Raw genomic sequence first — 25,580 nt, forward strand, 5'->3', positions numbered from 1 at the left:
AGAGCCTGTAACAATGTGTGTTTTCAGAAATAAACAGATGAATTAAACCCACTAATGGGGTCCTACCTCAGCATGTGACTGTTCTAATCATAAAGCAACTCAGAAAAGGTTAAAATTAGGTCACCTCCAAAGCAATATGTTTCTTGCAATATCACTGAGCTAGAAAATCTTTTGAGCAATTTAAAAGGATTTAGAAAGGTTGGGCATTTTGTTTGTGTTGAATTTACCTAACAGTGCGATAAGCCCTCTTTCTAGAAGGAGGATTCTTCTTGGTTCTTTGGTCCCAATGAGTGTAAGACATGTAGAACATACAGACCATACCATACAGCCTGAATCCCAGTTGATGTCTATCACCTAGCTCCACCATCCTCAGCAGAGCTCTCAACATTTTATCAGCTGCAGTCAGGGATGCACCCCTTTGAACAATGATTTTATCTATGTCTGTCTAGGGAACACCACTGAAAACACTCCAAAGAGCATTAATATTCATCTATTGCTGTTATCACATCCCATGCAATAAGAATACAATTTTCTTAGAGCTTCTCAGTCACTGGGACAGCACGGTAATCACAATATTCCCATACATTCCTATGGATCTAGGGAAGTCTGTAAGAAGTTTAACTAAAAAGTTGAGGTCTCTAGTAACTATCCATAGGAAAGAGAAATTGCTGGTAGTTATTATATTCAATCATTGTTACAGATATAGTATTTCTTGTAATAGTTTCAGTTTTACAATTGCCTTTTGAATTACATTTTAGCTATTAATTAGTCTAATCTGAAAAAGGAGTGAGCTCTTTCATACCAAAAAGTGGACAGAAAGACAAAAATAAAACTGTCACCATCTAAAGGACTGCTAAGCAGAGTACAGGGCCCACACTGATGTCAAGATGGTCAAAAGCTAGAAGGAAATTTGCTCAAACTATCTGCCTTTTCTGAGGCCTGCTTTTCTTCTGCTAGCAGCTGCCATGAAGACGTCCCATGCAACCCTCTTTCCTATCCACGATGTTTGGCTCCAGAAATGTGGCATTTTGGAGGTGGCAAGGGGTTAAACGCATATTTAGCAGCAAGTATCCATCAGCCAACTCCACGTTTTAAAAAGCATTTCAAGAGATCAGAGGATATCAGACAAAAAGCCCAGAGCCCACCTCCTGCTCTCTCTCTTTTTCCACAGTCGCTTCAGTCTCATGCAATATACCCACACCCACAGTTTCAAGAGACCATGGTTAATTTCTTTCTATGACCACAATGCAATGTAGGTCCTGCAGCAGCAAGGAGGAAGGGTCTCTGAAACCTCTGACATAACGGCAACATTAAAAGTTAAAATTAAAAAAGATTTCACATATTCCCAAGATGCTGGATACTTGAGAACAACCAACAGGAAAATACCATATCTACCCATCAGTGTTTCCAAGAAAACCATTAAGTCCATGTCAAGGATTTATGCTTTCTCTAAATATACATATTCAGCAGAAAAGATGTCCCTCTCTCTTTCTCCAGGCTCCAAACTGGCTGAACAACTGTTGCTTCAATCTTTTCTAGACATGAAGCAGACATCAATCCTTGAATGCCTTACACTCTAAAATAACATCTCAGAAGGTCTTAACAACTGAAAACATTTGTATAAGGATTTTTATACTATGAGATAACATGAGAAAACAAAGCACCAATGCATTTTTGACGTTTGAAGACTTGTTGCCTTTTTAGAATTCATGAGCACTCAGCCCATTCAGTGAAAAAGGACTTGACAGAGACAGGAAAGTCTAACAATATTCGGAAGAAACAATTAAAGTTAGCACTTGTTTGCCTGTGAAGGAATACAATACACTGTTAAATTCATTCATTAAGAAAATTCTATTATGTATATGAGATTTTTGCTAGGACATGAAGTGCTGGACCAGGGTCCTTCCTTAATCCTGGAGATTAATGATTAAATTCTTCATCCTGCATGGATTTACACAGTACCTTTGCCAAGTTAGCCACGGTGCCCCAGTTTCCTCTCCTGAAAATGGGCAAAGCTGACTGAGATCTATGTATGCATCCACAGATGCTGTGACTCTACGAGACCTGTTTCCTTCGGACCCGCAAGATGAAAGCACAGTCTTATTCCCAACGGAGATCTGTCTTTTCTCCACTTATCAACCAACCTACCAATTTACTGTGGTGACCCAATTCCTGGGATAAGGAAGAGCAGGGGGATTGTGACATTCCCCCACCGCAACAGAGTTCACAGGACAACATTTGCCAAATCTGGCTCCTCTGGCCACAGCAAGTTCCTGCAGCTTCCAAAATAAACCACTAAGTCACAAGGTTGCCTTTATTAGCTTCCCTGGGAGGGGGAGGAGAACTCCAGATGGTCCCAAAGAAATTAAGACTTCAAGTGTGTGTACGTGTGCTCCTAAAACTCCTCATGAAGTCTCCCAAAGTTTGTTGGTGGGGCTCCTGGCAAAGGGCTTGGAGAGGCAGCTACATAATCTCCCTCCCCGTGAAATGGGATATATGACCTCGGGAGAAAAGGATGTCTTAAGTAAGAAGTCACCCCTTCTGTCATTTTATGCAAGGTGACAGTTCGAAATAGAGCTTCCTCCAAAACTTGGAAGGCTCAACTTGACCTCCACTGCGTTTGCACAAGCGACAGAGCACAGCAACGGCCAAGCCTTGTCTTTGACTAGATGAAAATCAAAAGGAAAAGAGGAAAGGGAGTAAACACAAATTTAAAAGTTAACATGCAGGCAGCATTTGAATGGCTAGGTGTTACTACATCCAACCTTAAATAACTGTAAGAGGTGTTAACTGTTTCAAGAAAGAAACAGAAAGGAGAAAGGAAAGGAAAAAAAGGGGGCACATCTCTGGTGAGAAAGTTTTCAGAAATGCAAAATATCCTGCAAAGTAGGCCAGTGACTAAATACAGACTAAATCTTGTAGCATGCTTCTTTCTAGAGCCCAAAATATATCTGGCATGCTCAGACATGCTGAGCTATGCCCCTCATCACCTAATCTAACCCAAAAGCCTGTGGTGTTTTGTGTTACTGGGATGAAAAAGAAACTGGAAAAAGACACTGTATAGTAGGGAATGGTAGATCTGCTTTCTGCACGACAGCTGGAGGTCACCAGCCTGTTTCTCTCCTGTGCTCATTTATATTTCATCAACATGCCTCTACGCATGCCAAATGCAATTCAACTTGACCTGGCAGACACTAGGAAATCCTCCCATTTACCTGCGGGATCCACACCGCCTCTCCAAGGCTTCCACAGTTGGGTGTGCTACACTACTGCAGCAGATTCTGGGTGGAAAAGTTAATTTTCCTATTTAGGCTTTGGCTAACTTTTCCTGGACCAGCCCAGCCTGCACTGCAGTGGCCGTGCTGCAAACTCACCCTTGGGCATTAGCATGTGTTAGCACCCAGGAGCTTCAGCAGGACCTGAAGCTGGAGCATGCTTCTCTGATGGCTGTTAGAGCAAAGGGAAATGCATAGCGATGAAATTTCAAGTTGTAAGAAGCTAATTCTATGTCAAGGCAAGATTTTTAGCTAACACAGTTTTCTTATGATCGACAACTAGTGTATTATACCTAGGAGATCTGAGTTGAAGCTTTTAGCTGTTTAAGTGGACTTAGAAACTTACAGAACTTGCACTTTTCAGTGGGAAAAACCTGATCTGTGGAAATGCTACGCACGTCCCTCTGTCCTGCTGGCAGATGATCCAGACACCCCCCTTGGATTTTATTTTGTTGCTAGCTAAACATCTTGTTATAACTCTGTCAACACAAAGCGCTAGTTCTTCCCTAAGGGAGAAATGAAGACAAAACCTAGGTAAAGAAGCACCTTGACTCATGCAGTATGACAAGTGAATCCTCAGGAAAATGTCAGGATCTCCTGGTAACCACGAGATCATTTTAGGACATGTTTATATACGGACATTTACTAAGACAGCTCTTCTGGAAACTATTCACAATAACAGTTCTAAGCCTAGATGAAAAGTAACATGAAATTTGAAAAATTAAGACGTCAGTTGTTACTTTTTTTTTTTTTTTTGCCAAACAAATTGCTGCTAAAGAGAATGCAGAAACATCTAACAGGGATGAATGGTTAAGTAACAGCTCAGATGAAGTTCAGGGTCTAGGGAAGCAGAGTGCATTACCCACCAGCAATCCAACTGTTCCACAGAAAGGAAACAAACAGAGACCCCACAAATGTCCTTTAAACTTCTCTTTGCAGAAAACTAGGGAAGAACCTACTGCACTCATGGAACATTGAAAGGTATATAAATCATCCCATATGCAGCTCATGCCATGCGTAAATCATGCTGCTCATGCCATATGTGAATCATGCTGTATGCAGTTCTGCTCTCAGAAGTTGCCCCATGCTGCAGCTGAAAACTTTCTCCAACTCTGGACAGGACAGAGATTCCACAAGTCCTGATTTTAACTGTTTGGTTGTTGCCCAAGTATGAGCAAAAATCAAAAGACAGCAGCTAGTGTAGCATTTCTCAAGGTAACTCTTACAACTCCTCCACTGTGCATTATGACAAGACAGGCAGGGGATGACAATTTCTTTTCCCCTGCAGTGTTGAAAACAGCAGACGTTACATGATAGACAGCGGCACTGAATTTGTAATGACGGGCAGGTTCACTTCCAGTTACCAGTGGCTGAAAAGCCTGTCTAAAATGCTTACCAGACAGCAGCTTCTAGGAGGCTATTCCATCCCTTTCTAATTTCTGTATGTTGTCTTTTATATAAAACCGATCTGTCAGGCTTCCCACCTGTGTATATAAAGTCATGCCAGATCTGGCATTCCTGTCTATTGGTGCTAAACACAGCACTGCATGGAAACCAAGCCTGATTTATAACCAAAGCTACAAACACTGTTCACATCAATAATCCTTATCGTTTCCAAGGCTCACAAATTATCTACTTTAAAATAGTAATACTACGCTCATGATATGAAAATTGGTATTAATTCAAGTGGTTCAAGACTAAGAACATGCCTATATAGCTGTAAATTACATGCACAAGACTTGTCACAAGGCCAAGCACGATGCAAGTTTAATGCTCCAGTACACAAAAAGCACCCTCGACTTACTTTAAAAAAATCAATCACCACATCTGCAGAAGCAGGTTTTGTATCAATCAGTTCCTATTTTAACAATGTGTTTAAGCATACTTCATGCCACTACTTGATATGGAAACAAGACTGAAGTTGGTAGCTTTCCAAGGACTCCCATCCAGCTTAACATTGCAGAGAGGGACTGTCACCGCCAGCTCCCAAAACTTCCAGAGGATGCTTCCTTTTCTTAGTCCCTATCAACCTCTGTTCTCACCACTGAAAGGTCAAAAATGCACATAAAATATTTAGCATAAGATTCTGTTGCTGAAAACATTCACTAAAAACACAGAGAGCAGTCACGTTTAAACAGCAGTTCTACAAACAAGTAAGATAGGTAAAGTATCAACAGGTCCTTCTGCATTTCCTGATAAATATGTTTTTCTCTAACTAGAAGACAGTTTGATCCTCTGATGACTGAACAAAGTCTTTTTAACAACCAGTGTTTTTTATGATTCACCAGTACAGATTTTTAAGAGCCATGCAGAGAAAACAAGTGTTCATGGTTACGGAAAACATGTTTTATAAAACAAAGCCATTCAAAGAAATCTTTAAAACTCACTCAGTATTTAAAAGTTGTTTCAAAAGCAAAAGGAGCTAAGTTCTTCCAGCAACTTGCCCTCCCGATTGTAAATACAGGCTGAAGTCTAAAATAGACATCCTATCATTCAGCACACTCACATTGAACATGCAAACTTCCAGAGGGTAGAAAGAGGGCTATAACTTACACCAGGCAGTCCAGGGATAAAATTCACTCCGGCACAGGAGAGCACACAAGACTACACTGAGAAGCATCAGTGTGAGTCCACAGCCTTATTCAGTAGGTGAAAATCTGCCTCCTCTTAAGCAAAGAATTCTGCTGGGGGTGGGCACTGATAAAACACAACACTGCGTCACGACTGCACTAGTGAGACAAACCAATCCAATGAAGCTCACATTAAAAGCAACAAAACGTTCCCTTTTTTTCCAACCCCCCCTCAAGCATAGGCAGAGATGAGGAAGGAAATCTCTTTTTTGACCGCCAGCTGAGCAATTTGGTGTGACCAGGTAATCTCTGAGGAGCCCCAGGTCTTGTTTGCAAGTACATTTAATTCAAGTGCATGTGATGGTAACGTACGTACATCCAATTCAGGAAAGATGTTGCATGCTTGTTACTTTATCCATGTCAGTAGAGGTCTCACAGGCTACGCAGACTGCAGAAAGTTAAAGATGTGCATGAGTTTTGACTGGATCAATGCCTAAGCAAGCAACTTCACTTTCAACAGTTCGACCTAAATTAGCCAGTCCAAATGCCTTTAACCACTTTCCTTTAAGTGGGAAACATTTTTGCATGTATGTCGAGGCAAAAATAATGTTTGCATAAAAGCACCAGGCTTAGCTTTATATAAAACATTTGCTTTAATATTATATAATGCAATTAAGCCATTTTATTCAGCAAAAAGGAATGTAAATCAAAATTGCATTGTCACAGTTTAGAAATCTGATGGACACCAATTTATCTGGACATATTTCTGGTTTATACATAAAAGATGTTTTAAATTTAACTGTTAGGTTTTACTCCATTCTGAGTCACTCAAAGCCTTGGAATCATAATCCCAACATAAACTTAAATTGGTAAATTTTCTGCATTCTGAACACTTGAGAAAAACCAACTAACTGATTTAGATTTGTAAACACAGACTTGGAAACAGAATTCTTACCTCATCTATTTTTTCAAGTTTGAATAAAAGATATTTCATAACAAGGAGGCAAAAGTTTTCTAAACTGATTAAATTCAGCTGCAGATTATACTCAGGGATAACGTGGTAAATTCGAGAAGTGGTTTACATTTCTTAAGAAAACTCACACAGATTAGTATGTCTACATCATCTTCTAAAAAGAATTAAGGCAAAACTCCAGCTGGAAATCTGCAATGCAGAAATTATATTAAAAATCCCCAATAAAAATAGGAATTATAAGTATGAGGCCATGGTTCTTTGTAAGAAATGCTGACTCTTTATTTAAGGTAAATACCCACCTACTATTAAGCTTACAATATAGCTGCTAACTTCATGAAAAGCTGCATCTCTCAAGTCTGGTTGCAAAGTCTTCTATTTCTGTAATAGCTGGCAAACAGGCTTTCTAGTTTTAGAAAAGTGAACAGTGGTTTTCCCTTATGTACAAAAGTAACATATTTTAACAAGAAGAATATTAATCTTTTCCTGCAGATCTAAACGTATCTTAATACTTATTGGGGTTTTTTCACAAGTAGAGTCAATCAATTCAAGTGAGATCTATCATAGTTGTAAACATGAAGTCAGCCTGTATTTATAGGTCTGAATTCCAAGATTTTGAGGAAGTGAATAAACACAGAAACTTTCTTGGAGCACTTAATTTAACTTTATAAAGTAAAAAAAAAAAAAAAAAAAAAAGAACACAAAATATTATTTCATGTTCTCTTTATAGCTGACAAGTTGTTAATGTCTCCCTTGGAAAAGCTCAAACCCAAGCTGCCCAAGTAAGCGCTAAACCCACTCCAGTTCTCCTTAAAGGACCATTCACCCAGCCTACAGTAAGCACCACCAGCGTGCAGATGCAGGTAAAAAGACTGCTGAAAGGACATGTTATTTGGGAGGTATCTACACCGATTTCAAAAGCCAGAAGTTGCCGGCCTGACCTGTGGGAATCATCTCAGACCCAGGAGAACAACAAACTGGAATCATTTGAGTGTTGCTTCCCACGAGCCAGCCTGGCCACAGCGGTGGTTTCTTGTTGACCTAAGCTTCAGAGCTCGGTCTACACGCAAAGAAAAGGATATAATAAACAGCATAGAGAAAAGGAAATATCTTCAAAGTTTTTGTTCTGCTAAATCAGCATTGTGGACCTCAGGCATGGGAAAATTCAAGCCAAGATAGGTTGACCATTAAAAAGTTACAATTTGGGATACCACTAAAGAAGTTTGCAAAGGAAAATTTATACGACCACAAAATAAATAACGAGGATCGGCTTTTGGCAATGGCACCACCAGTTTGGTTCCCACCAAATCAAATATTTGTAGAAATTATAAATATTATATATTACAATGTCCATCAGAGGTCCTAAATTCTTTTAAATTGAAATTTATTCTGGTAAATCCACAACTGAGAGATCCCTGTTTGATTTGACAAACCCATGCTAGGAAAATTTATATTCTGGTTTAAATACTGTAATACGACATGCCAATTTCAATTACTAATTTTAAACCCCCTTCGTTTTGCATTTCCGCATCAGCTATTTTCTGAAAGATGCCCAGGTTCTCATTTACCAGTAACCACTAAAACAATGTTAATTTGCAACTTAATCTAACTTTTATATCAAATGTTACTGGCCTTTTTTGCCATTCAGATGGAAGACTACATATTTAAGCGGTTATGCTTATTTTAAAATACATACATTTTTAGTAGAAAATAATCAGGGGTGATTCTAATTTTCTGACATAAAAACCTGCCAGAATTGGAACCTGAATACCTGTAAACTGCATTTGGTCAGAAACAGAAATATAATAAAATACCTCCAAAAGCTGCAGGATATTGTTCCAGTTATACTGTGCCAACTTAAATAAGGTTACTGACCAGCAACAGGAGCTTTCAGGCTTTCACATACCTGCTGGTACTTGAAAATTTGGAGCCATAAGCAGCTGGAACCAGGGAGTTTTTGTTTCCCTTATCAGTATTTGTGCCCCTTATCCTGCCTGGGAACCTTTATTTCCCCTCAATCTACAAACAAAGTAAATAAAATTAATGAGAGGAATCAAAACAGTGGCAGATGACTGCACAGGTATAACATAGTATCTCAAAGAAATACAGCTCTTGTAATACCTTTCTTTCTGGTTTTGAAGGCCCTCGTGACCATCTACACCCTGGGAGACATGAAGCAGGACACCACATGCCCATCATTACCTGAAAATCAGGCCTTAGGTCCTTGAGACTAAAGGAGATTCAACACAGCTCTACCGAACACAGCACCATTTCTGGGTGCTTCAGTGCTCCATTGTGCCTAAGGAACAGCAACAAAACTGAGTATCTGCTCTGAAGATAGCAGATAGCTACAAACACAGTTCAAACTGCAAAGAGCCGTCTCCAAACAACAAAAGCGCATCTGCTTTTGCATACTGGGTAGCAAGCTCCAATGCATTCTGTTACCTATCAGGATAATCTGTGAATTGAAAGACATGCTTCCATGTTTCACTGCAAGAAAAAGCATCTCAGGGACTCTCTGGAAAGTCTTAATGTGGTAAACATGAAAATTAAAAAGTCACTTGGCATTCAGGGATGGAGCAACTCCTCTGCTCTGAGGAAGCAAACCATTTGAGTGAGCTTTCTTGATGGCTCTGAACTCTGTCACACTGTCATCCAAACCAAGCCCCCAGGCTCTCAAAGAGGATATCCCACCCCAGCTAGAAGACTTCCACTCCCAATGGTTGAGGCGAGTTGGCTGTGCTTTCACAGGCATGCAGGGAGGGCTGTCATGTTACAGAGCGTGACTCTGCTTGAGATCACACTCGTCTATCAAGCGAGTGAGCTCTGGGAAAATGAAAAGGAGGAACCCACAACTGGAATTGCCAGAGGCCAAGGCTGGTACAGAGGATGACACAGGCTGTGGGTGTTGTGTGGCCTGGGAGAGCCAGGCTGGCTCCAACCCCTGCCACAGCACAAGCCGAGCCAGGAGGAGTTCAAAGGCAGCAAACCCATTCTGAAGGAGCAAGGCTTTGGCCAGTGCTGACTCAAGCACTAATCCAGTTAATGCCGGGAACCAGACTCATATCGCCAGGGACTCAGGCTGATTCACCGGAGACTGGGCATACTACGTCCATACTAAGCCCAAGGGAACGGGTGAACAGCTGAGGTGAGCCTCCCTCAGTTTAATCCATCACTTCCCCTCCCCAGCCACATATCTGAAGAAAGCAATAAGCATGGGCAAAGTACTTCAAAGAGCTCTGGCTACTGCTGGCAACTCAAGAACCATTATACTAAAGCACCTATACCGACTTTACACAGAACATAAAAACTGCCCATGAAACACTCCTGTGGCGATCCAAAAATACGCGTTTTGCAAATTCAGAGGCTTATGCAAAGATCCCCTTGGTAACAAGCCAGAATGCGCTTGCCAAAAGTCAACAATGCAAATTTTCCAGATAAAGGAAACATGACACCTCAAGCCCCAGATTGCCTGCCATTTCCATTCTGGTTTGGGTTTCGGAGAATAACCGCGGTGGAGCCTTTTCCTCTTGAGCCAGAAGAGATGGCTGGGGCTCCCCTGAGTCCAGCAACCCTCTCCCTTCAAAGGGAGTCAGAGCGTATGAGTAGCTACCAACATGCCAAACCACACTGGCTGGCTCTCACTGACAAACTCCAAAATTAATGTGGCCAGCAGGACAGAACACCAAGCACTGCTGAAGTGAGCTAGCTGAATGCCAAAAGGAGGAAAGGACCAAGGGTATAACCAAAGAGAGAAAAGACAATGACACTCAGGTGCTGATCGGGGTTACTGGAGTAAGTAGAAATAGATAAGGCCAATACATTGTGGCAATGAAAATAGTTTGGTTTTGGGGTTTTTTCTATAAGCATTAGAGTAATAAAGATATAAAGTTGGAAACACCAATGGAAGCTGTGACCTTGGCTTCATTTCACAGGAAAAGGAACCAAATATTACAGTAGGAGGCTGGTGACTGTGCCCAATACTGTCTGGAGACAATGCAAAGAACGGCACCTGCCAACTAATAGGCCTGTTTCCCCCTTCAAAGTCCAACAGCTGCTCATCTTTGTTCTTCAGAGCCACATAATGGTCCACATCTATCTCCTGTAGCCTTTGCTGCTAGAGACATGAAGGGCATGACAGTGAAGCAAAAACCTTGAGTTCCACCTACAAGGCAAAGTTAACATGCCATCTGCTTCACTGTAGGCTGATGATGCTGCTGGAGCAAACAGGTGGCCAACAGACTTGTCACATTGGCTAGGAATTAAATCATCACCAATGTAGCATGCCCAAATAAATGTCCCATAGTCGGGTTCTTGGCTCAGCAAACACTTCCAAGAGGACTTACTAAGGGCATGCAGTCCTGTGAAGCAGGTCAAGAAAAGCTAGGCTTTATCCTCTACAAAGGAAAATGGATGTTGCTCTGCTTCAATGCTTCCCATGTGAGAATTAGCACTGAAAATCACAGGAAAAGCAGACCTACGAACCAGCTTAACATAGTGGTTTTGTCAGGGATCTTGTCACCAAAAACTCTCTCCCTCAGATGAGTTACTGATCATGAAAGAAGGTTCCACATTTATCTGGGCTTTTCACAGCCTGGGAGCAAACCCTCGAAACATTAGCTTTTGTGCTTTAGTGGTCCAGTGCTTACATCCATGTGCAGCACAAAGAATCTTCCCAAAGGTATGTGCAGGATAACGGGATACACATTACCTCCAGTAAACTGCTGAGCATATTTATCCGTGACAAGAGCTCGAACAGCTAGAATTTCTCTGCTTGCTGACACAGAGGCTATAAAGAGAAGAGAAAGTCATTAAGGTAGCAGAGCATATGTCCTTTGAGTACACGGCACCAGCAAACAGTGCCAGTGGCTAGTGTGCCTCATCCTCTGAAGAAGGTGTTTATAGCTAAGCTGTGCTGCTGATAGTGATGGATTACACCATCCCAATGGTTGCCCAGTGGAAGAAAGATAGCATGGATGCTCCTGAAAAGGTCAGGAATAGCAAAGGGGATTCCACGAGGAACCCTTCCTCTTCTCAGCCTTACTGGAGAAGGGTGAGAACCGGCTAGCTGTGCCAGGGTCCTGCTATCCCCACTAGGGCTTGAAAAGGGACTTCTCTAGACCTCTGCATTTCCCTTACAGAAAATGACCTACTCAACAAAGAAAAAGGCACAGTGCTGCCACAGACCTCACTGTTCCACACAAGCACTGAGAGAAGAGCCACACCACTCCAAGGCAGGGTGCGAACTCCCAGAGAGCAGAAGTATTGGGAAAAAATCAAGCAAAAAAAAAAAGGGCAGAAAATAACCTAGGAAAAAAAAAAAAAAAAGAAAGAAATAAAAATAAGCCAGGTATGACAACCATGCCACATGAAGAGAGTCCTCTGGAGTATGGAAGCACATGTGGAGCACATTTCTTGCAAGACCTGGAAGAGACCACAGTCTACCTCTGTCAAACTGATAAGGAAAAGTCACTCACTGTTACCTATAAAACAAATGAGCAGGTGGGTCATCAGGTAAAAAACACTGAATGCTCAGACAAAAAGTACATAAAGTTTGGGGTTTTTTTTCTTTTAAAGAAGTAAACAAGGAATCTATAATAACAACTAGTTGTTTCTGGTCACCAAGACCTTCAGAAGTTGTCTCCTCTTCCATCTCTTCTACACATAAATTAAAAAGGGAAAATAAATTATGCCATTTTTTCAACTGTCCATCAGTTCCTCAGCCTTGAATTAACCAGATATTGAATTATATCAAATGAATAAAATGATGTGAGGAAAACAGTTGCTCTGAAATGGTGGAATACATTACTCCCAAAATGGTCTTAATATTTCAATCAACACTGTCTCCAAGTGTTTAACCAATTATTACCCACAATTTGATTCAGTTTTCTTTATAACTTTAGCAGACATAAACACCTTTGAATCACTTCACGCAATGTAAATAACTACATAGATTACAATCAATTTGGGCTGTGTTACAAGTTTGTTTCTTTCAAATCTTAAGTACTAAGATTTTAAAATAAACATAATCCTTTCCAGTTTTAAAAACTTCTCAACCAATCAAAAAGTATTTACCACTCTCCAAAGCAATGCAGAACATAGACCATATTGTTCACTAATGTACATTCAATCTGGGATACACTGTTGTCACTAATCTAACGTGAAATTCAGGTGTGCAGAAGACCATTCTGTATCTCTACCAACTTTAAAACACAATCATCAGTTACTGACAAATACGTTTAAAATATGAACTGACCCACTAGCTACTCTACTAATCCTAGGGTTTTATTTTGCCTGGAATTCTCTAGGATTTGTTCAGAAAATACAAAGTAATCGCACAAACTCAGAGGCACAGTTCTCCATCAAGAAAGTCTTCCACAAGAACATGCAAAAAACCCACACTGAGAGTACCTCATGGGTAGATCTAAAGAAGGCAAATATGATGAATGAAGTAATGCTGAAAGAAACATGAGGTGAATGTAAAGGCAGAGGTAATATGAAGAAAACAGAAATATGCAGATTTACTTGTTCCAGTCAACAACAGTAACTAAAGTTTATTGATTTCAGTTTCAGCAGCTAAAAATCCATTCAAACATTTGTATATCATACAGACAATACTATCCCATATTCAAATTTTTATCAATGTAATAATATAGGCTAGGATTTTCTCACAGTCATTGTGATTCACTTATCAATTCATACAATAAAACCTATTTTAAAATATAAATATTACTAAGTGCAAATAGTTCTTTTTTAATCCAGTTCTAATCTAGCTGTTCCATTGTATGGAAATATCTAAGTAGAGATTGAAAAAATGTAACCGTTAGCTACAAAAATAGCTGGACACATTCTCAGCCACTGTCTCTCAACTGTTCCCTTTATATCCACTACAAAACTATTTCCAACACACTAATCACATCTATTCGGAAGAAACTAAAATTATATGATTTCAAACTATTTTCATTAGAAAAACAGTTCTTTAACAACTGCATTTACTCTTCCACCTAATTATATACTCTTAAAGGCCAAATATTCAGTCAGCATGCAAAAATAACCATAGCCTTTTATTAAAGGATAAAGCACCAGATAAGAGTTCGTAAGAGAAATAAAGATGCTCTTTGCCTCTACCAGCAACACTGTCCAATAGAGGAAACTACATTTAATTTTAAAAATTTTAAATACATATATGTCAAAGTCTTAGTACCTCCATATCAGAGACTACTACAACTAAGTCTGTTCATGTTACGATGTTCCAGCATTGGAAGTTGCTGGACTTGCACAGCTAGTGTTTCCTTGTGATACTTCACATAACAGCCAAGACGTTAAAAAACCCCGACCTTTCTAAAAAGCTCTCCCCTAACTCAATACTAAGTAATGTGCACTTAAAACCCCACAGCCCTGCCAAGAAATCTCACCTACATGGAATATGATTGTGACCAACAGTCAAATAAAAAAGATTGAACTGATGAATATTTGATTCTGACATCTAAGGGCAGCATTACTCAAATTAGAGGACTATCTTTTTTTTCTTTTACCTATGCACCTGTCACACTTTGTATGCAAAAGCTGTTTATTAAATGCAAGCAAAATCCTTGATTTCCTGTTTCATAACGGTCATGGTCTGATCTTCTCCATATTCAACACACGTTTCTACAAAAAAACAAAATTGATTTCAAATACAAAGCAGCAGCTATCTAATCCACAAATCAAAACTACAGCAATGTTCTGCTCTTCCTAAAACAATCTTGAAGCCATGATTATATTAAAGACACAGATACGAGGGGATTTTTCAACTTCCAAACAGATACGCAAACAAAGTGTTACAATCCAGGGGCACAGGTAAATCAATAAGCAAGCAAACTACGTGACGTTTGTGCAGCGTCCTCTCAAATCCTGCAATCCCTTCTAGAAAGTCTGGGTCTACATCTCCCTCTTCTTTACTCATGTTCTTCTCACATGGCTTGGTCTCAGAAACTTTCCATGCCTGTAACGGAAACTTGAGCCAACTTCTTAAATGTATGATTTCTTCATCTCCACTCATCATCCACTTCTGTTTCTGAGAAGCTCCTCATCATGACACCTGTATCTCAAGAAGCAAAACAGGAAACATCACAGGGATGAAGCAAGGAAAGATGAATAATAATATGCCTCTGTGTCTTTAATAAAATCCCAACTTTCATTCAAGTTCCTTTTAGGAAATAAGAGTTCCTTTCACAAAAGCAAAGTTTTGCCAAACTAGGTATGTAAACATCATGTGCCAAAATTGGGGTGACCAATGAACTCTCCTAATCTGCACCTTTGTTCCTGACATGACTAGCAGGAAAAATCCTGTACCAGCTAGCCTCACATACTGTGGAAAACATCATCGGGTGCCAAGCTTGCAGAACTAGTCTGTGGCAGCCAGCTCAACTAAAAGAAACTGCTGACCCATCTACTAACTTATCCGCTACTGAAAACAATGCGAGTTATCTTTACTCAGGACCCGTTTATCCAAGTACGTAGAGCTCTAGCCCACAGCTGAGATGAAAAACAAAGATGTAAGCCTCTCCTCTACTTTCCCATCACTCCCTCAGCTATGCAACTTCCACAACACGTTTGCATTTTTACACACTTAGCAGGTACTGGAGATGCTTCCTCTGCATTATAGCAGCTGAACTACAAGGTGACAAAGGCCTCAGGTATTTTCAATGTGTCTTTGTCCCTAAAATCATGTCATAAAGCTTGGGGTTGGGGTGGAGGGGACTTGCTTATCCATTTCTGCCATCCAAAACTTAGGATCAAACGGGCCCACAGCCAACTGCAGCACTGTTCAGAGTCTAATAACAAAAAGGCAGAGGGATGACTCATGCACAAAATGGAGACACAGCCATCTTGCCTCCAAACAGGCAGCCCAAACCATTTGCCTGCCTCATGATTTTGCCCAAACGCTGAATGAGGGGGTGCAGGAGAAATTATTGCTGCAGCCTCCCCAGCCATGAAGCCCTCAGGGCAGATAAGCAGGCACCAAAACCATCCTGCCAGCCAGCCCTCAGTGAGACAGAAACATGAAAACAATTTTATCTCTCCCTTTTAGGGTTAAGGCCATTTTAAAACAAACATTAGCACCAAAATCTCTTCCTAGCAGAGGCAGAGCAGATCCTACCTCTTATCAGCTACCATCTCAAATGCTCAGAATTCCACCTCCTAACTGAAATCCTCTTCTCTTCTGCAAAGCACTTGACAGTGGCGTGCTCCATACATAGGGCACACTTCACTCAGAAAGACAGCATAGTCCTTTCTTTGCCAACTCATCCCAGCAAAACAATGGGTTGTTTCAGCTCTCTTACACTAGAAACGAGGGACAGCTGTAGAGACAGAGTCCCATCCGAACACAAAGAGTCTTGGCTTTGGTTCTTGCACACAGCAATAGAGATGATAACTGAGCCTTGGATGGTCAAAGCAAAAAACCCTCTGACAACACTCTGGGTGTTGCAGAAACAATAGCTGTTAAGTAACTGGCCAGAAATGTATTTGCAGTGCAGGGATTATATGTCAAAGAAAAATACATATTCCCTCAATTTTGAACTCTTGAAGAAGTTCTTACCCCAAAAAGTGCTTAGTAGGCAAACAATCCTGAAAACCTGTCCCTCAGTGATCATGCCTGCTGTTGAGAAACATGCTATTGCTTACTCAGGAAAGGCAACTATCACAGATTTACAGAGGACAAAAAGCCAAGGCAGCCACACACGTCCCATCAGCAGGACATCCAGAATATGACCAGATACCACCCAATTATTTTACATCACTTAATCTTTTGCCATGATGACCACTGTATGCAAGAAACAGAAACCACAATTTCACTGTTCCCTAATCATCATAACTCCATATTCTCTCAGAGCACCAGAAATTAACTGCAGACAAGTAGTTTAATTTATTATTGACATCCTTACTCGTTAATCAGATGTCTACACGCAGCATATGCACCATGCAGATTACAAGACATCCCGGCTGCTCACTGCCGCATGCGGAAAGAGAACTGAAGAAACAGATTATTTATTGTCAAAAAGATCTGACACTGGCTGTCACCTGAAACAACCGAGGAATTTCCAGTTTTCTTTTGAAGAGACAATTTACTGGCAGGCTGGCGGTTCTGACTTTGATCTTCACAGCAGCCAACACCAGCAGAAGAATTTTGTAGCTCAGTAACAAAACACCAAAACCTCCCGGACTGTTAACTCAATTACAGTATTTTGGCAAGGAAGCCTTTCCCTTATACCTTGGGGAAAGTCTTCAGATTAAACAGTGCATGTTTTAAAGGCACACGCACCTTGGTTATTTGGTGTAACTGTTTATGCACCTAATTGCTTTGAGAGAAAAAGTATTGCACAGCAACTTGCCTCGAAGGCTGATATTCTTCCTTGTTTTCCAAGGAATGATGGTTACATATCCATACCGATGTGTCCCCCATGCACAGAGATGTAGATTATAAAGCCATTTGCAATCTAATCTGACAGAAAAGGATAGAGATTTCACAGGTCCTCAATTCCTACAACAGGCTTATGGAATAAATAACTGAGGTAGCCCCCTAAGCAATGTGCCCTGTTCACAGACATCAGGGAGACATCACATGCTGATTAAATATACCCCAAGAACTACAAGGCAGTGATAGGTTGCTCAGGCACTACGCTGTTGGGAAAATTACTGGTCTGTAATGAAAACAAAGAAGGGAAGATGCTTAAGGTACCACAGTGCCACCAAAACTAAGATAGCTGCAGGAAACTCATCCTTACTAGTTCAGCTGCTCACAGAGCTACTTTTTAATCTACAGAGCAATACAGCAATGTCTCATGTGTGCATCACAGTTTCCATCTTTAGGGGCTGCTGCTGACATGTTAGCAGCACTTCTCAGGATTCATTAAAGGCATTTGGTCAACAGCTGTCCTCTTTTACCAATAAGAAACTGGAAAAGCAGACATACACTGCAGTACGGGTGGCCTCAAAAAACCCTGAAAAAATAAAAATGCTTCTCAAATCCTTTCAACAAGATCCTACCCAGGCAGGGTAGGCTAAGCACTGCCACAACAGGTCAGAGTGCTGGTCCATCTGTTTGAGAATCATGCCTCCTGTGATCGGGACCAGATGCTTCATAAGGTGGAACAGCACAAGTAGTGAACAACGATGCAATTCACGCAAAGAGGAAATTCCTTCCTGACCTCATCAATTAACATGCAGGTTTAATATGCTTAATTTATTTTTAATCCTATTTACTGCAAGTCTGGACATTGTCATTGTATATATATAAATGTCCTGGTCTGCCTGGAATCCAGCTAAACTTTTGGCCTCAGTAATATCATGTGGTATAATTATGCCAGGTTGCAAATGTTCCAATTTTCAATTTCATTTAAACATCCCTTTGTTCTTGCACTATGGGAACTAACCCAGCTACTCACCACCTCTCTTCCCCTTTCAAGTGCTCCAGCCCAGCTTGTGCCATGAGCTCCCACGCCATACTGTGCTCTGTTACAGAGTGGGAACATAATCTGAGGGCCTTTAAGGCAACAATTTAGCAACTTCTATCAGTTATGCAGCGACATTTCTATAGGCTAGATTGCTGGGATCAGCTGGAAGCTAGCCCCTCTAACAGAATTTCACCTCTTCCAGGTCTTTCAAGCTCACTTTTCCGATGTTTTCCACTCCAGAGCTGCCCTCTTTACAAGCAAACTGTTTTTCCCTATGTAGTTCTCTTTGAACCCCATGATAAATTTGGATACATTCAGTTACAAAAGAACAGAGAAGCATCATCCCATGCTGGGCTTTTCAAGGTCACACAGGAACCTCTCCCTCTGAGCAAAGAATTCCCCTCCCATCTCCATGCTTGAATAAAGAACAACAGTGTCCAACCAAGCAAAACCAATCCCATTTTGCCCTGGGCTGATGTTCTTGTGAGCTGCAGGTTCCTCTGCGCAATAGTAACTTTATCCTGTGTTGTTACTTCGGGATGAGCTCATGATGCGTTCACCATGATTATAATGCCAAGTACTTACTAAAACTCCAGAGCGATTAGCCACTGCCATTTCTGCTCACACAACAGTTGCAAGAGGCATCAAGGTACAAAGCCACACCTTCGTTCAACCAAAAATCAGTGGAAACAAAAAAATAGATATATACACACATATATAATGGTATATGCAAGCATCAGACAAGGAAGGGAGACTCTTAATGCAAACTTGAGGTTCAGGATCTTCTCATCTGCCCAAAACACACTCCTGCTTTCAGTAACTATTTGGGCTACATTTTCTTCTCCCAGCCTCTGGAGCTAAAACTTTGGACCCCAAGACACAGATTCTTAATCCCAAAGTCTTTAGGAGAGAAAGAGTAGGTCTGGATGATATCTCATGGGAAGATGGCCCCCCAAGGAGATGACAGAGTTTTTCCAGCATCTGTGAGAAACATCACACAGCCATCACTATTTTACCGTGTTTTGATTACAGGCTTGGAACTGGTGAATTATGATTTGGTGAATATTCTTTGCCTCAACCAAAAGGAAAATTACACCATTTCACCCTTCTTTAGAAGCATCTTCAGGCAAGCAACCGATCCAGGGAAAATTCCTGTTCCAGCCTATGGTCCATAAACAAATGGAGCTCTTTAATGATCAAAATAGCACTAATAGAACAGGTAACAAGCACCATGTTGCCAACTGTTAGCTCATTAAGTAATACAACCATATGCAACTTTTTTCTCTATTTGAGGATCATACACTGATTAGAGTCAAAAAATCACAACTCATAATGGCAATTTAATTGCCCCATTGCACACTTCTCAATGACCTCCCCATGCTGTTCAATACCTCTGCAGCAGTCTCAGAAACTTTGTTCCAGAGGGATGATCTTAACACTTTCTTTCTAAGAGGCCATAAATGCTTTCCTGTTCTATCTCATATGTGCAAAGCCGACATACTGAACTGAGTACTTCTACAGTGCTCTTAGGCAATGCTCCTAAGAGCGGTCCAAGCCACAAGTACCAGAGGACTGCCATACCAGCATCTCCAGCACCTCTGATCAGCCATCAAGTGGTTTGCCTTTGGCATTTCAGGATTTGCTGAGGTTGAAAGAGAAGACAGTAATGATATAGAACAATTCTCCCATCAGCAATGGCAAAAGTAATCTTGGAGGCCTCGAGTGCAATGCTTTCACTGCTTTTGGGTTGTTTCTGACTATGAAGTAAAAAAGATGTGATATTTTCTGTTTGTCACACACAAGACCAGAGTTTGGGTAAGGAAATCTTTAAAAAGATGTGATATTTTCTGTTTGTCACACACAAGACCAGAGTTTGGGTAAGGAAATCTTTTAACGGACTCAACAACGGTATTTTTGGTTGCTAGAATTCTCAATCTGCTGTGCTAAAATTAGCTTTAAATAAATGTGCGAATCAAGCAGCACATACTTTGCCTCAAAAAAAAAAAAATCCACTGGCCTCATACAGATCATGTGAACTCGGTTATTTAGTTTAGCTAAGAACATCAATTATTCCAAGCCTTATCTGACTGAGATTTGCATCCGTTTAGCAATGGCACTGCCACATATCAAAATGCACGATGCAAGCCACAGCTCTACCAAAGCAAGGGAAAGTTCCTGCAAACGCAGTTGCTGCCACTTGAGAAGATGGTTATGCAGAAGAGGTAAGATTGAAAAAGCCTGCGCCTCTGCCTCTACCCTTCCAACCTTCCCTCTGGAAGGAAAAAGCAAGTCTTCCTCTTCTGTCAAGCCACCCTTCCTTCCATATTCCAGAATGAAAAGAAGAAATTGGATGTATTGAATTATCACTCCCTGATACCAAAGCTAGGGAAGATGATATTCTTTCAAGCTTTTCATCAATCAATAAAAGGGTTCCCTAAGTTCTGCTCTGTTTTTACAACCGGTGTCACAGAAGTTAGTTCTATTATTATCGCTCACCAGAGCGTACACCACAACCTGAGCAACGGCAAAACAGAGTCCTTCAAACATAGCGAGTACTCCGTGCTGGGCAAAGTTCACAGCAGCTGTTCGGGCCCCAGAAAGACATCTGAGAGAAGCGCCATAAATAACGACATCACATGGAGGCTCCCGTTGCACAACCAACATACATCTTCCCTGCTCCGGAATTTATGCTTCACACCCTGCACTGTCAGTCAAGAGCATATTACAAACTATGTTTTCAGGATGATCCAGAGGATATTTTGGAAAGTAACACAGCCCTCCTGCCGGCTGAGTATTTTCAAAATACTCCTTCTATTCCATTACAAAAGAGACAAATGTTTCTATAATCTCATCCAAACCGCGGTCTTTCTCAGGAGCAAACTATAGGTCCACATGTGCCTTTTATACATCACAGATGTCCAAAACCAGTTCCAGCAATTCTGATAGAAACTCAAAGGGACTGCTCCTTCACAGGCTCAGGATCTAAGTTTTTCTTCAGATGTATGAATGTATTTTCTCAGGCTCCAATTTCAGCAAATCCCTAATTTGAGCAGCCCCTTTTTAGGATTCTTAACTCACTTTACTGCTAGATTAAAATTAAACCCAGTTCTTCTAAACTATCTCATTCCTAGGCCTCTGCAAGGAGAGAATCACTTTTCAAAGCAGTGCCTAGCTATAACTGAGAAAGAAGCTATATGGCTATTTTATAAAAATGAGATTTTCTTTTCCTTTTCCTGGAGTTTTGCCACAAATTGCCTTCGAGGGCTTGGTTCAGAAATTCCAAGTTCAGTTTATTGTTTTTGCTCATTGAGAATTAACTCCTTTTAGCAACCCTGTTAATCTTGGAGTTTGAAGTTATTTTTGTTAAAGTAACGCCCAGAGTTTAGATATTCCATAAAAAGATCAGGAATTATTTTTATTAAAGTAACACCCAAGGTTTAGACATTCCTTGCAAAATCATGCAAAGCACCTTCATTCTTAGAAAGGTTCTTAGCCTTTTCCTTGTAAACACAGATTTTAGAGACAACTGAGCACCAAGAAGTTCTATCAGCCTTCTTGAATCAAAGAGTTAAAAAAAGAGTTAGTAAGGCAGGATTTTTCCTGCTTAAAAAAATCCTGAGCCTTTTGCTCTTACACAACATGTGGCTTTTTCCTCCTCCTTTCCTGTCTTCTGTCATGGAAGAACACTGATTTCCATTCCCCGATGACAGATTTCTCATGAGACTCTTACCCTGGCTCTGGGCTGCTCTGCCAGCGGTCAGTACCTCTGGTCGTACTCAGCATCTGTCCCTTAGCCAGCAGTGAGTCCCACCGACCCGGGCCACACCAGTTCCTGATGGAGCTTGTTAGACTACAAGAAACTTCTTAGCACTCTTTAGCCACAACAGAAATGGGGCTGCAAAGTAAAGGATCTTACCTCCATTCTCAGGAGCCTGAGGCACTGGAACCTTCTGCTCTCCAGTAGCAGCCCTGTCTCAAGGACAAGATGAAGTGCTGCCTTTTTGTTTGAGTGACTACGTTGATAAACTAAGTGACATCACCCAGGTTCCTTACCATGACTAAAACATTGTTTAAGTGTTTGGAGGGGAAAGGGAACATCTTTTGATCACTACTTCCGATCTGGAGCGTAAGCAACCGCTTTGTCAGCAAGCCTCCTCCAAACACTCTTGTTCCTTAGGCACAACAGGCCAAAGACATCACGAAGCTAATAACACGTTTTCCATCAAGGCGCTTCTTCCCCATTGAAGGTGGCACGTAGTGACAATTTTCATCTCTTTAATGTAGAAATTAGGGCTGGGGCAAAATCTTTTCAATTCCTCTGGCAGAGAGGTTAAGTTGCAACATACCCACCTTTCTCTTTGCAGCGTGTATAATTTCAGCTTGCTCAATAGCAGCGGCACTCCTGAGTTCAGGAGGACTTTAAAAGGAGCGATTATGCTCAAGGAAGTAAGCTAACATGAATAAACTGCCCAGGCAACAGGGAGACATTCCAGAGCCCTGTGCTGTCACCAGGCTTTTGGCCAATGCTGCTTAATCATATATATGCAAAACACAAGTTACAGAAAGAGTCATCACAGGTTAGAATATTCTCAATGAATAATTTTACACTGCACTGAAGAAGCTTGCCCGTAAACTGTCCTCAGACAAAGGCACTGGAATCTTCTCCCCATTTTCAGAGCTTCTACCGGCGTCAGCAGTACAAGTGGTAGAGCAAAGGCTTCCCTGCAGGTCTTCTCAGTTCATCAGGCAGTTTTGGAAGTGAAGTTTGGGAGCAAGTATAGCACCACTTAAGCGTCACACTGATAAAGTTTGTAACTCTTATGCCCATAAGGCACCATGGCAGCTGCTACTGGCTACGTTCTCATCTGGGCTCAGCTGGCACATGCCAATTCACACTACCCAGGTATGTAACACTGGACTGAAACTCAAAATGCTCACGGCACGGGGAAAGATATTTTCACTAGAAGGCCCACAGAGTTTACAACGTCTTCAGCTTTAAACACAGCCATGCTCATAGCTTAAATATTTAAGACCCTCTTGAGCCCTGTCACAGAATTTATAAAGCTCTATCCGGAAAGCTTTATCTTCTCTGCAGCACTGAGTATAAAACCTAGCCAGCCACATTTTAGTTATGAGGAGAGAGACGACTTTCCCACCACTTGACACAAGATTATAGTTTTCACATAAGATAACAGCCACAGTTGTATCTCCATCTGAAGACTTCATTTACAAAGATCTGACTGTTCAGCAGCTCCCACAGGCACAAGAGTGGTCAAATTCTCAAAAACATCCAAGTTCTAATTGACAGCCACTTGTTAATGCTTTTTTGCAGCACCTTATAGACACAAAGTTTTAACTGCTTTGAAAGCAGTTCCCTTGCACGCCTTTTGTGATCAAAAATCACATATCATATCTACATATCATAACAGCTTTTTTAAACAGCGCTGGGTAAGCTGCAAAGATTTGCCTCTGTACAGCATTCTCAAAAATAAATGTGACCAAAGCTAACTTTGGCACAGTTTTTTTAAAGGTCACAAGCTTTCCCCATCCGAGACATCTAACAATTCAGCATGAACAAAGTTCCATGTGTTTGCAAACCCGTTCTGTGCATGCCTACAAGCCCAAGTACTACGAATGGATACAAAAAAGACCTACTGCCTCCACACTATCTGTCTGTGCTTTTAGGCACCTATTTTTTATTAACAGTTAAAGAAAGCTCTTTTTTTTCCACGTGCAATATCACGAGTTAACAGTTAAAAATCACTGCAGAAATTTGAGATAAAATTTCAAAAGCTGACTGCACTTTCTGTTCCAAAGCATACTTGTACTGCAAAGCTGAAATATAAAAACCTCCAACAAAGCGAGGTATAGTTTTGCTGGGATAGAACGTCAATAGCTGCACTTAAGTCAGGAAAACAAAACACGACCTGCCCTTCGCTCATGGCCAAAGCAGCATTCTCCTAATGACGTAGTACATGAAGAAGGTGCAGGCTCTGGAAAAGCTTTTGCTTTTGCTGCTTCTCCTTAAAAATGTTTTGTCTTGACCAAGTAAGTTCATGAGATACTTGTGCCACTACCTCAGGTCCACGAACACAAGCAGAGCTGCAAGTCACTAGAGATTTCTAAGTGCCCAGCTGACAGGAAAACTGTAAAATTACAATTTTAGGAACACCCCTCCTATGGAGACAGGCTGAGAGAGCTGGGCTTCTCTCCTATGGAGAAGAGAAGGCTCAGGGGAGACCTTATAGCAGCATTCCAATACCTAAAGGGGGCCATAGGACAGCTGGAGAGGGACTTTTTACAAGGGCATGTAGTGACAGGACAAGGGGGAACAGCTTTGAACTGAAAGAGAATAGATTTAGATTAGATATTAGGAAGAAGCTCTTTACAGTGAGGATGGTGAGATACTGGAACAGGTTGCCCAGAGAAGCTGTGGCTGCCCCATCCCTGGCACTGTTCAAGGCCAGGCTGGACGGGGCTTGGAGCAACCTGCTCTGGTGGAAGGTGTCCCTGCTCGTAGCAGGAAGGTTGGAACTAGATGATCATTAAGGTTCCTTCCAACCCAAACCGTCCTATAACCTATAAATTACAAAATTACTACAGGGAGACAGACGGGTGTGTTTAGTACACTGGAAAAAAGGGGTTCGTTCTGATACGCCGCTTTGCTGGGCAGTGCGGAGCCGGCTGCTGTGGCGAGCGCTACAAAAGCCGCGCCACGAGGCGGAGGGGCTCCGCCGCGCTGCCCGCCCGCCTGCCCGCTCGGGAAGGACGGCGGAGCCCGCTCCCGGTGCGGCCGCGAGCCCGGCGCCGAGACCGCGCTGCGGCGGCCGCGGGGTGACGCCGGGCGGAGGGAGGACGGAGGGGCCGCAGTCTACCCCCAGGCCCCCTCCTCTCCTCTCCCCTCCCTCCCGCCCTTTCTCCTCAGGCGGCCCCTTCCCGCCCCGAGGCGCCCCCCCCCACACGCGCTCCTCTCCGCGCCGACGGGGCGGGGCGCCCCCGCGCGCGTGCTCGGCCGCGGCCCCACTCACCGCCCGGCGGGCGCCCTCCGAGCAGCGGCGGCAGAAGCAGCAGCAGCGGCGGCGGCGGCAGCGGCGGTAACAGCAGCCGGCGCGGCCCGGAGGCGGAAGCGGCCGCAGGAAGTGAGGTCGCCGAGAAAGGGGAGGGCGATGCTTCCGGGGGCTGGACAGGGAACGGGGCAGGGGGTCCGCAGGAGTGGGGAGGGAGGGCGGCTCGTGTCCCGCCAAGTAACGGGGAGACGCGCGGAGCCGGGCCGGAGTAGCGTGGGAAGGGCCGGGCGCCGCGGTCATCCTCTGCCCCGTCGCGGCAC

The 25,580-nt window shown here is 42.1% G+C and overlaps 1 protein-coding gene across 6 annotated transcripts in view; it reads right to left on the reverse strand.

The window, feature by feature from the left end:
- The window catches only part of SLC20A2 (solute carrier family 20 member 2), a 58,359-nt gene extending 32,986 nt beyond the window's left edge, over positions 1-25,373 (reverse strand). For 5 of the 6 annotated variants that reach the window (XM_030491756.1, XM_030491753.1, XM_030491755.1 and 2 more), the window contains exon 1: positions 25,282-25,373. The gene's annotated coding sequence lies outside the window, so the exon portion shown is untranslated. Of the gene's footprint in view, positions 1-22,169; positions 24,012-25,281 lie in introns of those variants that run through there. The other variant, XM_030491754.1, reaches the window with a different exon arrangement.
- Positions 25,374-25,580: the final 207 nt, after the last annotated feature.

This window comes from Strigops habroptila, chromosome 7 (assembly GCF_004027225.2).
Source record: "Strigops habroptila isolate Jane chromosome 7, bStrHab1.2.pri, whole genome shotgun sequence".
NCBI lineage: Eukaryota > Metazoa > Chordata > Aves > Psittaciformes > Psittacidae > Strigops > Strigops habroptila.